General features: G+C 35.7%; 1 protein-coding gene across 5 annotated transcripts in view; it reads left to right on the top strand.

Annotated features, from left to right (window-relative positions):
- The window catches only part of Pabp2 (poly(A) binding protein nuclear 1), a 41,674-nt gene extending 29,129 nt beyond the window's left edge, over window positions 1-12,545 (top strand). For 3 of the 5 annotated variants that reach the window (XM_067774398.1, XM_067774397.1, XM_067774395.1), the window contains exon 6: window positions 11,644-12,545. The gene's annotated coding sequence lies outside the window, so the exon portion shown is untranslated. The remainder of the gene's footprint in view (window positions 1-11,643) is intronic. The other 2 variants (XM_067774399.1, XM_067774396.1) reach the window with 1 other exon arrangement.
- Window positions 12,546-17,477: the final 4,932 nt, after the last annotated feature.

Raw genomic sequence — 17,477 nt, 5'->3', positions numbered from 1 at the left:
AAAACACATGATCGACATAAAGTCTATGGAGCCACTATCGGTTTTTCCCTCTTTAAGAGAACGGTATGGATGCAGCTTTTCTACCAGAATCTGCGCCAGAATATAAGCCGAGTTCATCACAAAGTAATTTTGATCACAATTCGGAATGTTCAGAACCCCCAATGAAGAAAGTTCGAACATTACGCGTAGCTCAAACTGTTCGCAATAAGTATATCTATGTCCAAAGAATGTCAAGAGATAATAACACAAGCCTTGGCTAATATTATTGCTGTTGACTTATTGCCTATTTCATTGGTGGAATGTGATCGATTCGAGAAGAAAAATCTCAGTTCAGCATCTGATATAGCTTTGACCACTGATTGCTGGACATCAAGAGCCACCCGATCCTATATGGGACTTACAGCGCATTATTTAGATTCTAATTGGACTCCTCGCTCTTTTAAGTTGCTCACCGAAGAAATGACTGAAAGCCACACAGCTGAGAATTTAGAAGACTCGCTTTGAGATGGCATGGAAGAATGGGATATCAAAGAAAAAGTCACAACTATTGTACACGACAACGCGAAAAATATAACATATTGTAACGAATTTGCTTGCAAATCCTCTTATTTGCAATCCTCTGCTAAGTTCGAATCACTAAACTGTTGAATAAATAACTCCAATTTGTAATAATGCAAAATGGCCTTTATTAAAGTACTTCACAATAACAAACTGCAACGAATAGCTTGCTTAATAACCACACTGATTGATAGCTTAATGAAACTCTACTATTCAAAATAACACTGCTATTGCTCGCTAGATATCGTCTTAATCAAACTGCTTGACAACTCAAATCAAACTGAATTACTTCTTACTCGCCTGCCCCGCTTTTATAGTTTACGCTGCATACTTCTAGGCTCTTCGATTTCCAGAAGTTACTAGTTAGTTCGGCTACAAAATCGCCAGCCACAACTACGTGCACAAATTATTGCTCTCTCTTGTGACAACTCAGATAAGATATATGCATGTATTTGTGCATTGCCGCTCAGATGTTCGTATACGTACATATGTGTAGACGCAATTATTTATTCGTTTATGTAGATACATAATGATTGAATTATTGATGTGCATTCACGTCACTGGTTAGCATCGGCTTAGAGACGATAGCATCGCTCAGTGCTGCTAACATTCGTTACAATATGCTGTTCGGGGTTTGAGCCCTGACATAGCCAGTCATCCATGCAGTGCACATACACTTTAATTGAGTGTTAATTTAGGAATGAAACTACCGGAATGTTGTGAAGGGTTTCGAAACTGGTGATGAGTTTCAATTATTCTAGTAAACGTACATATGCTCCCGCGTAACATTTAATACAAACTGAAAAGACAGTTAAACAACTAATCCATAGTTGTCCAACTAGATGGAATTCAGGTCTTTTTATGTTGGAAAGAGTTAAAGAGCTTAGATCTTCTATTTTTGCAGTAATTGCTGATCGTTCAATTTTCAACAACAAGGACGCTCAAAATATCGCAATTTCGGCAGTGACTGGGATGCAGTTGATGTTCTAATAGATTTACTCACCCCTTCCGAAATTGCTACAAATGTGCTTAGCAGTGACAGCGAGATTACAATTTCTAAAGTGAAACCCATCATTCATAAAATTATTAATAAGCATCTGAAATTTAAAAACAGTCATACGAGGATGGCAAAAACATTCTAAGAAAAAGTAGTAGGAAAAGAGAAGAGGTTTTTCTTTTGAAAACATTGAAGATCAATCTCTGGAAAATATCAGTATTCAGTTGTCTTGATCCGAGTTCCAAACAGTTGAAGCACGTCGAGACCGATGCTTTTCGTAACAAAATAAAAAATCATGTGGAAAAAATGTGCAATAAAATGGGTACTGCTGATATGAATGCCCAAGAAGAAGCTCCGGAAAACAGTGATCTCACGGCCATGGATATACTAAATGATAATGACAGTGACACAAGGGAGGAAGACAACAACAACAACGAGTTTCAGCGCTACTTATTCGAAGAACCACAATAAACAACAATCTCAGTGCCAGCAATTGGTGGCAAAACCATGAAAAAATATATCCCAATCTGTCGAAAATCGCCAAAAGATATCTTGCGGTACCTGTCACTTCAACAGCTTCTGAAAGTGTATTTTCAAGTGATAGAAATGTAGTTCGTCCAACACGAAATTGTTTCGAGTCGGGAAATGATATCGGCACTTGTTTTCTTACGCCAGAACAAGAAGAAAATAGTTAAACAAGTATTACATATTTCTCAATACGAGCCTTTTTTGTATTCACTGTTAATTGATTTAAATGCCCCACGAATTTGTTGTTATTAATGTTAAATAAACATATATGGTACATTAATTTTTTGCTTTCAATGGATATCTAAAAATACGGTTATTAACCGGATCTTCATAAATCCGGATATCGGGATAGTTTCACACACGAATATTAACCGGATATCCATGCCGTCCGGATTTTATCCGTGTCAACGGATATGCGTGTTGATATCCGGATATCCGAATATGCGGATAGTCCCAGCCCTATTGATAACACTATCAAGTATGTTATCTATATATTTATTAGGGTGGAGTGATACCCTATGGATTTTTTTTTGTGTAATGGCCTAGGAATGAAAAGTTGTCTTTATAAGAGTTAACCAAAACCACCAAATATTATTTTCGTAGGATGGCGTTTTCAGGTGCCCCCAGCACCAAGAAGTTGAGCAAAATAATCGCGATTTTACAAAGCTCATTATTTACATATTTATTTTATTTCTTTTTTAATATACATAACTTTAGTAAAATTACATATTATAACTAAAAACGACAAATTTTAAATGGTGTTTTACAGTTTTTTGTTGATAATAGTATCTTTCTAATCAAGTGTATAAGTAAGAGTTTTACAGGCATATAGTAGGCCATGAAAATCAGTAGGCTTTGAAATCAATGAGAACAACAAGCGAAAGTAAATCAATGACAAAAAAAAGAAAAAATTATAAATTTGTACCTAACGTCTTTTTCAAAGTTTAGTTGCGTTGGGGCACCTCTAAACATACGATGAGTGAAATAAAAATTTTCAGCCTTATTTCTGGTCTAGAAAGGCAACTTTCTGGAAGTCAGCCAAAAGCGATTTCGAAAAAAAATTCACTCCACCCTAATATTTATAGTTAATTTAGTGCTTGTCTTCGGAACTGCAACTCAGGTACAATAAATGGTTTGTAAAAAAGAAGATGGTGGACTGCCGGTTCATCATTCGATATTGAGCACTGAAAAATAAAGTGGTGAAATAATTAACCCGAACATTTCTCGTGTTTTAATAACCATCCAAGATAGAATTTACAGGTTTAACAAATGACTATTCTGAGATATATTTTATTGTTTCCGAGGAACAATCGTAGATTCTGAAATACACTTGCTTACAGTCGAAATATTGTGCTCTCGATAACAGAAAACTCGCAGTGTTTGGAAAAAGTCCAGATAAATAGACCCCTCATAAAGATTTCTATTTTTTTTTTTGCTTTAAATAGCAAATTTTCCAAAATAGTATGTAAAAACCTGTTAAATAATGATTACTAATGGTAATGATTAGCCGTTCCATTGATTATTTTCTTTAAACGCCATTTAATGATTACTTGTCATTATTTTCTATTTTTAATGATTACTTTTCAATTGATTAAAAAAATAATCAAAAAAAAAAAAAAAAAATCATAATTTTTTACGATTATTGAAATATATCAAAAAAAAAAAAATTGAAATAATCAAAAGTAATCGAAAATCATTATTCATCATCATTACTTTTGATTATTTTTGATTTTTTTTAATTTTTTAAAAATTTGTTTGATTATTTTTCCGCTTTGTTGAAAGAAAAATTCTCGTTTGTTGAATGCACGGGATAATTTCTACATACAAGTACATTTTAGGATTTAATAGTAAATCGTAAGCGCTTATCGAGGCGAATATATACATGCAATATATAGGGCGAATGGTATATGAGCGTTGATTCAAGCATATTCTCAGGTAAGTGTATACACATGCGCATTATTCCATACATTATATAAAATAATAATGGTTTCATCCTTAAGTCAAGCTAATTTTGTTTTGTATTTTGTATCTAAAATTAATATATTCGCTATTTTGGATTAAGTTATGGCTATGCACTGATTGTTTTGTCATCAAAGTTTATCATATTGTTCGCTTTATTTTAGTAATATTGGTTTCATATCATCGCCACTATGTGAGTGTTCTTCGTCCAATTTAGAGAGCTTTATCATAAATAAGCATTTTGTTCGTTAGTATATTTAGAACACCTCAAAATTTTTGTTTTTCGCCTTCGGATTATTAATACTGAGGTCAAGCTAAGTCTTTTAGAACACGTATTAGCAGTCGACCGCTGTTATAGACTTTTAAAATGTATACGAGTATATATGTATATATATTCTTGAAAAATGTCCAACCATGTCGAAAAAAATAATGTATGATAGGCAAACAAATGTGTTTGGAATTTCCATTGTTAGTACTAACAATATGGCTCACTTCGTAAACCATAAAATTTTATAGATTCTAGACGTAATCATAAGAAATTAAAAAACAAGTTTCAACCTAATGTACATGGACATATGTTAATAAGTTTATCTGGGATATAACAACATTTTGTTAGACAACTGATCATGATGATGAATGACAACTTAGAGGATCGCTCCAGTTGGAAGTGAAGCTATCAACCTAAGTAGTATTACTCATACATATTGTTTGCGCATATTGTTTTGTCATAAAACAATACGCACTCCCCAGGTATTCATCGGAAACACTTATTGACACATTAATTTGTAGGTGGGTATGTACATACATACATATGTACCCATATGCCTAGATAAGCGCTCACGATATACCGGTACAACCTCCAAAGTACTCGTATGTACAAAATAATCAGTGCATAGCCATAACGTAATCCGAAATAGTGTATATACATATATATATTTTGGATATACAAAATTGGATAGACTTAAGGATGAAACCATAAAGGATCGTTGCTAAATGAAAGCTTTTGGACGCCAACCTATGTATGAATTGCAATAAGCAAGCAGAAAAAGATACAATCAAAGCGAAACAAACGTAAGCACGCACGAAGTAAAAAATGCAACCGGTCGCTTTTTAGCAGTTTTCAACGAATGCCCGTCTTTATTATCTCAAAATGGTGTCGTCGTGAAAAACAAACAGTGCTTAATGTTATACTTGACATATCATTTTGTACTGTTGGCAATGCCAACGTTAATCTATTACATCTTGATATTACATTAACCCTATTCGTACTACTGCAACTCGGCCATCCTGCAAAATAGAATCCCCTGATTCTAGATCGAGTAAACAAAGTATTAAGTACATATGTATTTAGAACATGAAACATTGAAAACTTATGAATATAAAGAAATGCGTGCGTATCTGGTCTCTTTTTTTTTTTTTTTTTTAAATACATGGAATATATGTACAGTTACATATGTTCATATTAGGCGTTTTTTTTCAAGTGAGTTTGGAAAAAACGCTTCAACTAGCTAAACAGTTTCATTATGCCAAAACCATACAGATGGTGGAGGTTTATCAGCTAATTGTTACTTTTTTTCGCTGCTATGACATTTCTACTTTTAGCGCAGTATGTTTTTGACACTCAACCAGAGAATTACAAAAACAAAATACATGAAATGCGTGTGTTTGTTTGTATGGATGTCACCCTGCCGCCACACTGTTATTTTGTTATTTTTGTTTATCTGCACATTCGTGTATGTTCATTTCATTCGCTCGTTCACAATAGTGCCCTATTTTTGAATACAACGAAATACAGCTATTAATAGCAGTGCTTTCTTAGAACCCTAATAAAGTGGATTTATCTAAAGTAAATCAAACCAAATTTAAAAACGTTTGTGTTATGAAATAACGCATTAAGGCTAATTATGTTAAGAGGAAAAAATGTTTCTTCTACACCACGCCAAGTTGTAAATTTGAAAAAGATTACACAAGTGTCAGAAAAGAATGTTCATAAAAATAGCAGCTTGAAAACATTTTTATTAAAAAGTCATTATAACTAAAGATATATAGTGAATTAACTCAAAAAACACAAATAGTTGACTAATATTTCGTTGTATAACCCCCATTTCGGATGACGGCGGCACATCTACGAGGCATGGAGTCCACTAAGCGCTTACATTTCCTCTTCTACATACGGTAGCATAACATCTTGAAGGATTTCCACATATTTGTGCTGATCCATGATACCATCAATGTTATATATTGGACCCACACCATGGTATGAAAAACAGCCCCAAACCATTATTTTTGCTCCTCCATGTTTTATTGTCTTTATTGTAAACTAAGGCCAATTAGCTGTATTTTCTGGTCTTCTTACATACTGCCGCCGACATTTGGAATTAAAAGTACCACCTTACTTTCATCTGTCCATAAAATATTTCGCCATTTTGAAACCGGCCAGCTTACATATGGTTTCCAGCAAATTGTAGTCTGTTTTTCAAGTGGCGTTTTGTCAAAAGTGGTGTGGGTCTTCAATTTCGCTTCCAATAAGAGGAAATCCTAAAATAGGTTTTCCAACAGGATAACAACGACCCAAAACATACGAGCAAGCGAGCAAAGGATTTCTTTGGGGAGAACAAAATTGCAGTAATGGAGTGGCCAGCTCAATCCCCGGACTTGAACCCCATTGAAAACTTGTGGGGGGATATAAAGCTCGCCGTTGATGAAAAAAAAAAACGGTTCAATGCGAAGTTATTGTGCGAAGTAGTGCAATCAGCTTGGGCAAATATACCAGTGGACCGATGTAAGCGCTTAGTGGACTCCGTGCCTCGTAGATGTGCCGCCGTCATCCGAAATGGGGGGTTATACAACGAAATATTAGTCAACTATTTGTGTCTTTTGAGTTAATTCACTATATATCTTTAGTTATAATGACTTTTTAATAAAAATCTTTTCAAACTGCTATTTTTATGAACATTCTTTTCTGACACTTGTGTAATCTTTTTCAAATTTACAACAACTTGGCGTGAGGTAGAAAAAAATTGTTTGTTCTTAATATAATTAGCCTTAATGCGTTATTACATAACGCAAACGTTTTTAAATTGGTTTGATTTACTTTAGATAAATCCACTTTATTAGAGTTCTCAGAAAGCACTGCTATTAATATGAACATAACTGTACATACATATACAACATAATGGTACATTAAAATTTTATAGACAAACATAAGCATGCGTTTATGTTATTTACAAGTTTTTTTTTTCTTTATTTATTATTTTTCTTTACAATTAAGCCATGGTTTTAGATTCGATACTGTCCACACTCCTTTATAGGGAATTTGGGTTTGGTGAAAGCCCTCTACATCTTCTACTTCATAGCGGTCGTTCTCCAACACCCTAGTTATTTTATATGGTCCCTTGAACTTTGGTATAAGTTTGCTTGATGCTCCTACTTGTAAACTAATGTTAGAAATCATTACATAGTCTCCTGGGTCGAATTTTCGTGGCCTCTGCCGAATAGCATCTGCATACTCCTTATTGTAGGATTGGGCTTTGTTCTGAGCTATTTCTGCTTTATTTCTAATATTTTCTATGTCCCTATATTCTGACGGTAGGGTGGTTTCTAACACATTTTCTCTAACCGTATCTTTAATTTTACCTCTTTGCATTATCCCGAACAATAGCATACTAGGGCATTATTTAGTTGCCTTATGTATTGTATTATTCATTGATTGTTCCACTGACTCCAAGAGCTTCTCCCAACTAAAAGCCGCAGGGGCGTTTCTTAACCCAAAGGGCATCCTTAGAAATTCGAACTGGCCCAATGGTGTTGTGAATGACGTATATTTCACAGAGTTTCCCTCAACGAAAACATGGAAAACCCGTTCTTAAAATCTAGTTTCGTGAACAACTTTTTATTTACTAGCCTATCTAGTAGTAGATCGTCTATCGGCGGAATTGGGTAGCTATCTTTTGCAGCAACCTTGTTCAATTTCCTATAGTCAACGCACATTCGAAGTTCTCCCGTCTTCTTCTTGACTAGTACTATTGGTGAAACAAACTCCGATTCGCTGGGGCGAATATAACCTTTTTTTAAATATTCATCTATAATTTTTTGTAATTCTGCCTTTTCGTTATAGGAAAGTCTTCTATGCTAACAACTAAACGGCTTATTGCCTTCTAGTACTAACCTAATTTCTTTTCTAACTTTTGGTTCGACTGGCCTACTTGTATGTAGGTATTCACTACAGAACAACGCTTGAAGGGATTTATTATCTCTGTGGCTGACGGCTTCACCTACTCTTAATTCAGTCTCATTCACTTCGTGCATATCTACGGCTAAAATTTCCTTATCTTTATTATTCGCATGACCTTTGTTTTCGTCGCTAACCGTTGATGCATGGCTTTCAACACCCTCGACTTCGCCTAACTTAGAAAATTCTACACCTTTTATCATAAGTTTAGGTTTACTATCATCCAAAAAATGTCTGCCTAATATGGCTGAATAACTAATCGCCTCGTCATGAACAACAATCATTTCCGTAAATATACTTTTATTTGCAAACTTAACATGACAATTCACTTTTCCAAAAGTTTTTAATATAGACTTATTAACTCCAAAATATGTTTCTTTTACTTCTCCTTTTTCAACACTTGACGGGATGATACTGTTTTTTATTAAACTGACTGGGCTTCCCGAATCTAACAGGCACTATATATTTAAGTTAACGTTAGGTTTTGCTACAATATCTATATTAAGTACACTTACATAGTTACTTTTCGACTGCTTTTTGTTGCAGTCCGACGCAAAATGACCACGTTCACCGCATACGAAGCACGTTCCCGTTTCCCGCCTGGGTTTTGGGCAATCTTTTGACAAATGTCCGAAACCGTTGCAGTTATAGCATTTCGTTCTTTCCTGATTTGCTGGTTTGCGCTGACGTAGTTCGACTGTGCGGAAAGATGCCACTAGTTTATTTGCTGTTTTGCAATTTACTTACATTTGCATGTACTTGAAGCTGCCAATCTGGTATACCATCAATTAGGTATGCGACAAATTCTTTATCTCTAAGGCTAAATGAACTGCTCAGCAGGCATTTTTCATTTACGTAGCATAAAAATGTTTAACCGACTTTCCAGTGGCGTTTTTCGAACTTACGGCGTGCGTCAAGCGTACTTGCTTTATTGGCGAAAACTGCTGACATCTCGTCAAGTGTCTAGTGCGTAGTTTTGGTAAACATTTTGTTGGAGTTATACCATGTTAGTGCTGCGCCTTTTAATTTTAACCGCAGGACGACACCTAACGCTTCGTTATTTACCTTCAATGCGTCTTGGGTATGTCGCAGCTGAGATAGCCACACGTCGAAACCTTCTCCGCCATCGTAGTCTGTGATCAGCTCTTTTAATGTTTGTAATGGTATTACCGGTGCCGCGCTGTACGTAGAAGTAGTTGCCATACTAGCCTTTTCTTTCTCGAAGCTCAATTGCAATTTTAGGAGTTCGATTTTTTTTCCAATATTTTTAATTTAATTGTTTCGCGTTGATTTATTTCGGACGCGCTGTCTTCAATTGTAGAGTGCTGTACTTCGGCTTCATTGGCTACCGGTATACCCAATGTCCCGTTATGAACGCACAAAATATTTTCGCTGGGCCGATCACAGTTACCATTTGCGGTGCATTGTATGCCGTTGTCATTGCCTGCGCCATCTGCGTCGTCGTCATTATTATCGCTGCTGCTGTTTGCGACCTGTTGTTGTTGTTGTTGTTGTTGTTGTTGTTGTTGTAGCGATAAGGTTGCTCCCCGAAGGTTTTGGGGAGTGTCATCGATGTGATGGCCTTTGTCGGATACAATTCCGGTACGCTCCGGTACCATAGCACCATTAAGGTGCTAGCCCGACCATCTCGGGAACGATTTATGTGGCCACATTAAACCTTCAGGCCGTGTTCTGTTTGCGACCCCGTCGTCGTTTGTTTGATTGATGTAGTTTCCGCCGCTTGCTCCGATGTCTACGCCATCATTTCTTTTTTCGAAGTTCCTGGGCACAATCCTCTGGCTTCAGCCGATAAATCGCTGAGTCTTGCTGCGAGTGATGCCTTTGCACCGCTGGCGTTAATTCCTACCGCTGTGCACCACGCTTTCAGCTGCATCAGCGAGTATTTTTCCGCACTAATAGCGTCTTTATTCATATTTTCCGTTTTAAATTATGTTTAAATGTAGGATGGTGGTTTCGAAGACCACTTCTGATGCAATAAGCAAGCAGAAAAAGATACAATCAAAGCGAAACAAACGTAAGCACGCACCAAGTAAAAAATACAACCGGTCGCTTTTAGCAGTTTTCAACGAATGCCCGTCTTTATTATCTCAAAATGGTGCCGTCGTGAAAACCAAACAGTGCTTAATGTTATACTTGACATATCATTTTGTACTGTTGGCAATGCCAACGTTACTCTATTACATCTTGATATTACATTAACCCTATTCGTACTACTACAGAATCCAACATTTTTTTACATATTGTCTGGGTAATTAGAAAAACCGCCGTTTTCGATCCCACATTATTTTATATAATGAGTGAGTAAAATATGCACATGTGTGTATACTTACCGGAGAATATATTTCAATCAACGCTCATATACTGTTCGCCCTATATGTTGCATGCATATATTCGCCTCGATAAGCGCTTACGATTTACTATTAAATCCTAAAATGTACTTGTATGTAGAAATTATCCCGTGCATGCAACAAATGAAAATTTTTCTTTCAACAAAGCGGAAAAAAATCAAAAAAATCGAAAAAATAAAAAAAAAATCCAAAGAAATAAAAAAAATCAAAAAATCACAAATAATCGAAAAAATCAAAAATAATCATTTTGATTCATATATGTATGTAATACTTCTATATTGCTACAAACAGCTAAGTATATTCCCCAACATCAGAGTGCCGATATATTGCTATTTACATGTTTTTGTTTTTGTATGCAATAATCGAATGTACCAAAATTTCAGTTTTTCCTTGTCACACTCATGCTGCTACAATCGCAAAAATTGTATAGGCTGTCTTGCTTTGATTTCGCATCCAAAACACATTGCGAGCATTTTCTATTAGCAATATAGGAGTATTATATATATGTTTTGATTATTTTTGATTTTTTTCAATAATCGGAAAAAATCATGATTTTTTTTGATTTTTTCCAATGGTAATCAATTAGTGTTGTGATGTAATTTCACTTGAAATAAATATGCACGCGTTATTCTTCAATCTTCTTTATTATTCTATCTATTTAACTCTAAGGAAGGTAAAAGTACCGGATGTGAAGCAATATGCAAAACTCGCTAGTACTCTGGTGTTGTTGCCAGACTGTTTGAATAATAATTAAAGTGGAACATAACAATTAGTAATTGCTTTTTTCGGAAAACAATTGAAATAATCATTGGCCATTAAAATAAGCATCTAATTAATTGATTACTAATGCTAATTCAAATTTAACAGGTCTGGTAAAATATGTTTCTGTTACATCAATTCATTAACATTTCATTATACTTTACCTTTTTTACTTAAAAAGTTGCACCTATGAATTTCATTATTTGCAAAAACTATTTTTAACACAAAAAATTTGATTTCAGATTTTTTTTACAATATAGAAAAAATGATTTCAAAAAACATTATACGTACCATACCGTTCGTTACCAAGCTTCTTTTAAATAATGATGACAAAAAAATATTTAATGATCAAATGAAGCATCCAAATGAGATAAAACTACAAAAAAGGAAAATAGTTCATTGAGAAAAAATTTAAAAAAAGATGTAAAAAAGTTGGATAAAAAATGCTAAAATAAACACACATACTGCCAAAGAGTAGACCACGAAATAGGCGAACTAAAAAAGTTGGACTTTAAATTTTTCATCTGTTATAATGTTTTTTGAACAGCAACACAACAACCCCGTTAAACTGTTTTATTTTCCCATTCAAAAAATTATTAACGATGTACAAAAAAAAAGGAAAGTACACTTGCAAGAACAGTGGCAAAATAAAAGAAGCCGATAAAGCAGATAAAAGAAGAAAATATGAAAACAAGAAAATAAAAGATCATAAAACTAGAGAAGAATATTCGAAAATAGAAAAGAAGAAAAAACAAAAGAAGAAAATAAGAAAAGATAAAGCAGAAAGATGAAAATAAGAAGATATCAAAATAATAAAATAAGAAAACGGCATATAGTGAAAAGATGAAAAAAAGAATGCAAGTCACATAAGAAAATATTTGAACAAAGAAGATAATACTAAAAAAATGAATACATGCGCAAAAACATCCACAATGAACAAAAAATAAGGGAAATTGAAAACGAAAATATAAAAAAGTTAAGGCAGTAAAAAGAAGCGGCACCAAAATAGCAAAAAGCATAAAATTTTTAGGAAAAAATATATTAAAATTTAATATATATAATGAACATTTGAATGAACTTTACTTCTAGAAAGAAGAAAAATGCATTTGAGAAAAATAAACCCTAAATAAATAATTATTTGGAACTTTGGTTTTTATTTGGAATTGAAAATTAACAGGTTTGTTATGAATTGCATTGATGATCAAACTATTTAATTTATTTACGCAGATATGAACAAAATGAAATAGGCCGAATGGCTTTGCTGGCTAGGCCATGTTATGCCAATGGATAAAGATTACTTAAATGCACCGGAGTAAAGTTATTTCTTTCGTTAGAAGCTTGGCCTTAAGAGTATTTGAAACGACATGCTCAAATAGTGTTCAAGTGACGTCATTTATTGCTAAAAATTTATGACTGATGGTGTTCGTTACTACTGATGATGTCTCTTACAACTGGAACGACCAAAATCGCCATTTAATAATAACAATAACAATATAGACTAGAATAATTGTTGCCAATATGTTCCGTCAACATTTATCTGTAAAATTGCGGTTTTATGTAGCTATACATATCGTTGGCTTAATTTAACAAAGCCGCCCTAACCAACAGATTTTTCGAAACTACGTTTTCAAATATTTTGATGTGATATATAAAAAGACACCCTCGCTTAAAATCTGAAGATGTAATTAAAAAAACTAAGAATTTATAGCACTTTCTACCTACAGTGAATATGGAAACAAAATGTATTTTGCTTCCCCTGTAGAATTTGAAATTTGTTGATTAGAGTTTTTCTGAATTAAGCTAACGATATGCGAAGCTCTTTTAATTAAGCTCGTTTTGATTGAATGATTTTGTTAATTTTAGAATAGCTGAAAAAATTTAAAAAATATTCCTTACTCAAGGTTTGAAACGAGCTCAAGGCCAGAACCATGATTCAATCACAAGAGGTTTGCTCGACGGACAAATTGTTTGACAATTGCAGCCATTTTACTCCCAAATCGAATTGACATCGTTAACTGTGATGTTTCTTTGCGATTTTTCGAAAAATTTTAGTAGTAGAAATAGGAAGCAATTAGTTTACAAATACCCGATAAGTACTGAATTCCATAGTTCCTAAGAACATTTTTTTAATTTTATGATGAATTTATTAACTATGCCATGATCTATTAGTGTGGCTGAATATAAGTTTTATGAAAAGTACGGGCACCAAGGAATCGTGCACTTTCGATTCACGTAAAAATGTCATTAGTAAATAATGGAGATGCCATAACGCAATGTACTCATTGGGCATGTTAACTTATTCAGGTAAAATTCTAGAACAGGAGAATACTGCTAATACGCGTCCAAAACGGTCGAGAGAGGTGACCTTGACAACAATAATCCTAAGGGGGAAAAGAAAAATTGTATCTCTGTCCGGAGATATTTTTTCAGATGAAGGTGGCAATTTTCATTTAGTTGTTGGAATGTTTTTGTGCACTGAAAAAGATTTTTTGTACGAAGGAATTTTACACGCATTTAATTTTGATCCCACCTCAGTGGTGGACCGGCCAGGGTAATTTTTTATAAGCTCACCTGAAGGCCGCCAACGCACCCCGGGGTAATTTTTCGGGTTTTCGTCAATATCTTTTGAACGATCTAAAATTTTTATTTCCGCCTTCGAATTCTTGTTATCGAGGTCAATACGCGTCTTTTGACACTTCTATTAATTCCGTATGTTCGGAACATTCGTCTCCATTTAAGAATTTTGGGAATCGGTTTATATTTGGAATATTATGCATATTCGGACCTCGTGAGGTAGTATCAAATGAACGTATTCCGAATATTCTAAATTCACGGTTTATCCGGAACGCTTCCATGAATACTTAACGAAAAAGAGCTTGCCGAAATTTCAGAATAAAAAGGTGAATACTTCCTCTGTAGCAGGACCGCACAAAAGCTTAACTCTTCTGTCAAAGTCAAAGTAGGAATATAGAGTTCTAAGACAATCAGCCATTTTCTTTTATATTTGTCAGTTCATTGCGGCTGCTGAGTAGCGTATCACCCCATGTCGGCTGCCTGTTCAAAATCATGCTATCTCAAAATAGTTTTCAAAAATTTCCCAATTCAGGATTTGTCACACAACCGCCCTATATTAGAGTTAGATTGAAGAACGCTTCATCTCAGAATGCTTTTCATTAACTCCCTCTTATGACAAAATGCATTAAACTTATGCTCACGTAAGGAGTTTTGGAAACAAATTTTGAGATAGCGCATTTTTGAATAAAATTCTAACGCACGGCATTCTTCAAACAATTTCTGAAAGAATGACCAAACCAACATAACTTTATCAGTTCACGAAATATTTAGTAGAAAATTAATTATTTCTCCCAAAACCTATTGGCATTTACAAATTTATTATCACTAGTAATATACTACTGGCAAGCAATAGCGCCTTTCAACAGTCCTGCCCACTGAAAACTTACAGGGGGAAGGGCAAGCCGCCCTGGTGGTCTGATTCCCTTGACGACCTAAGAGCGTCCAGTAGGCGGCTCTTTAATAGAGCCAGGAGGAGTAAACTACCCTCGGACTGGGAGCTCTATAAGGTGAGTCTGGGGATTTATAAATATGAAATAAGGTTAGCCAAGCGAGATTCATGGCGAAGCTTCTGCGAAAACGTAGAGGGCTGCAATGAATCCGCGAGGCTTAGAAAAATACTCTCTAGGAATCCCGCCCCTCGGGGGTATCTGAGAGATGATGGTGGGGACTGGTCGATGAGTAGCGAGGAGTCCCTGAGACTTTTACTGGACAATCATTTTCCCGATGTCCCAGTTGCGCAGGGATCTTCGCTTGCGTGGTCGGCGGTTGCTGGCCATGCAGAAATGCCTGCCATCCCACTACGGGAAAGTCAAATATCCTGGGCTATAAATTCGTTCAAGCCCTATAAGTCACCCGGTCCGGATGGCATCATTCCTGCGCAACTTCAAAGGTCTTTAGGGATTTCCTGCCGCTGGTTGGCCATCATCTACACTAACTGCCTCAGGCTTAACTATATCCCTAAGTCGTGGCACACGGTTAGGGTCATCTTCATTCCGAAGGCCGGCAGGGGCTCTCATGTGTCACCTAAGGATTTCAGGCCAATCAGTCTCTCGTCGTTTCTTCTTAAGACGTTTGAGCGGCTGATTGACCTGTACCTACGAGAAAGGATACCTGGGGGGTTACTGTCAGCTTCACAGCATGCGTACTGCAAAGGCAGATCGACGGAAACGGCTCTCCATTCGATTGTAAAGCAAATAGAGGGGTCTCTAGAACATAAAGAGTATGCTCTGGGTGCCTTTCTAGACATCGAGGGGGCTTTTAACAATGTTCTACCGGGGGCAATCGAAAGAGCTCTGGTGGGTTTAGGAGTCGAAGCGGCTCTGGTTGAATTTATTAGCAAACTTCTATGCGGCAGAATTGTCGCAGCGGAGTGGGGAGGAGCCATAATAAGGAGGAAGGTGTGCAGGGGCACGTCACAGGGAGGTGTCCTATCTCCTCTGCTCTGGGTTGTGGTAGTCAACGAGCTTCTTGTGGAGCTGGAAGCCAATGGCTGTCGGGTGGTTGCCTATGCAGATGACCTCGCTATCCTAGTCAGGGGCAAATTTCTGGGCACCTGCGCGATGTTCTGCAGGGATACCTGGATACTGTGGCTAGGTGGGCTGAATCATGTGGAGTGGCGGTCAACTCGGGAAAAACAGAATTGGTTCTTTTTACAAGGAGATATAAGATACCCAACTTCAGAACTCCTTCGATTGGAGGGGTACCGTTGGTACTTACTGACAGGGTTATGCATCTATTACCGTTTACAACTCAACTCTGGTTGAGTTGAAATTTCGCAATTTGGTATTACAGATTACAACTCAATCTGTCAAAAAAAATATCGGTTGAGTTGTCTAGTCTAACAACTTTTTGTGGCATTACCGTTTACAACCTTGTGTTAGTGTAGTTGTCAAAGACGTCAAAATCTTACAACTGATTACTGGCAGTTGTCTTATACAATTTTGCAGTTGTTTTGAAAAAATGTAACGTTTAGAGACAGTTCACCACCTAGTTTTTAACAAAAATTTTCAAAGTTGGTATCAAAAGACGCGTTTCGACCTCCGATTTAAGAATCCGGAAACAAAAATTAAAAATTAAATTTCTATCATATCATTTCGGTTCAAATTTTCATATGGTTGTATTTTGCCAATTTTTTGTACACACTAATGCAGAAAGGTGTTGGATGCACCCAGGGTTATTTTTACTAATCGCGGCCAAAGGCCGCCAACACAGAAAGGTCTTCTATGCAAAAAAAAAATTGGATCGGGTCTCATATTTCGGACCCTCTCTGGGCCATTTTGTGGGTTTTTGTAAATATTTTGCGACAGAAATAAATATTTTAATTTCCGCTTTCGAATCCTAAAAACTGAGATCGAAACGCGTCTTTTGATACCACCTTTGATAAGAGTTAGATGGTGCACGGGCTCATAAAATGTTACCAAAAAAAACAAAAAATTTAGATCCGGTAGTTAAATATTTTTTAACCAAACAATAATCAACAATTTTGTGCACATTTATTGAAAAAACAACGTTTAAACGAAGGATTACATTGAATAACTTTTTGAATTTATGGAGCGACATTCCGCTGGCCGCAGTTCGGATGTAGGTGAAATTATGCGAACGTGAGTCCCATTGATACTAATCACTACTCCTGGGCATCATGTTTTAGAGTAAAATACAATTTTTGCTGTTTGGGTTTTAATCCACTTCGCACAAATATGCTCATCAATAATAACCAGTCCAACACCAAAATCATTTCCACAGCATATTTGATAGCTGCCATCAGCAAGGAATCTGATTGTGGCGCATAATTTTAAAATAGGGGTAAATCCTTTCCCCGAAAGCGTTTATGGAAATGGTCCTTAATTTTGTGTAGTAATGAGTAAAATGCTTCCTTTCAAATCTGCAAAATAACTTTATTTGAAGCTCATCATTTGTCACTTAAACAGTTTCTTACTTGGTGCTTGGTAGTTCCAAGGGATTGGTATGATCACGCGAATGTTTTCCGTATTCGCGACATGTT

Source organism: Eurosta solidaginis, chromosome 3, assembly GCF_040869045.1.
Source record: "Eurosta solidaginis isolate ZX-2024a chromosome 3, ASM4086904v1, whole genome shotgun sequence".
NCBI lineage: Eukaryota > Metazoa > Arthropoda > Insecta > Diptera > Tephritidae > Eurosta > Eurosta solidaginis.
Note: the sequence above shows the minus strand (reverse complement) of the source record. Positions and strands in the feature narration are given on the sequence as shown.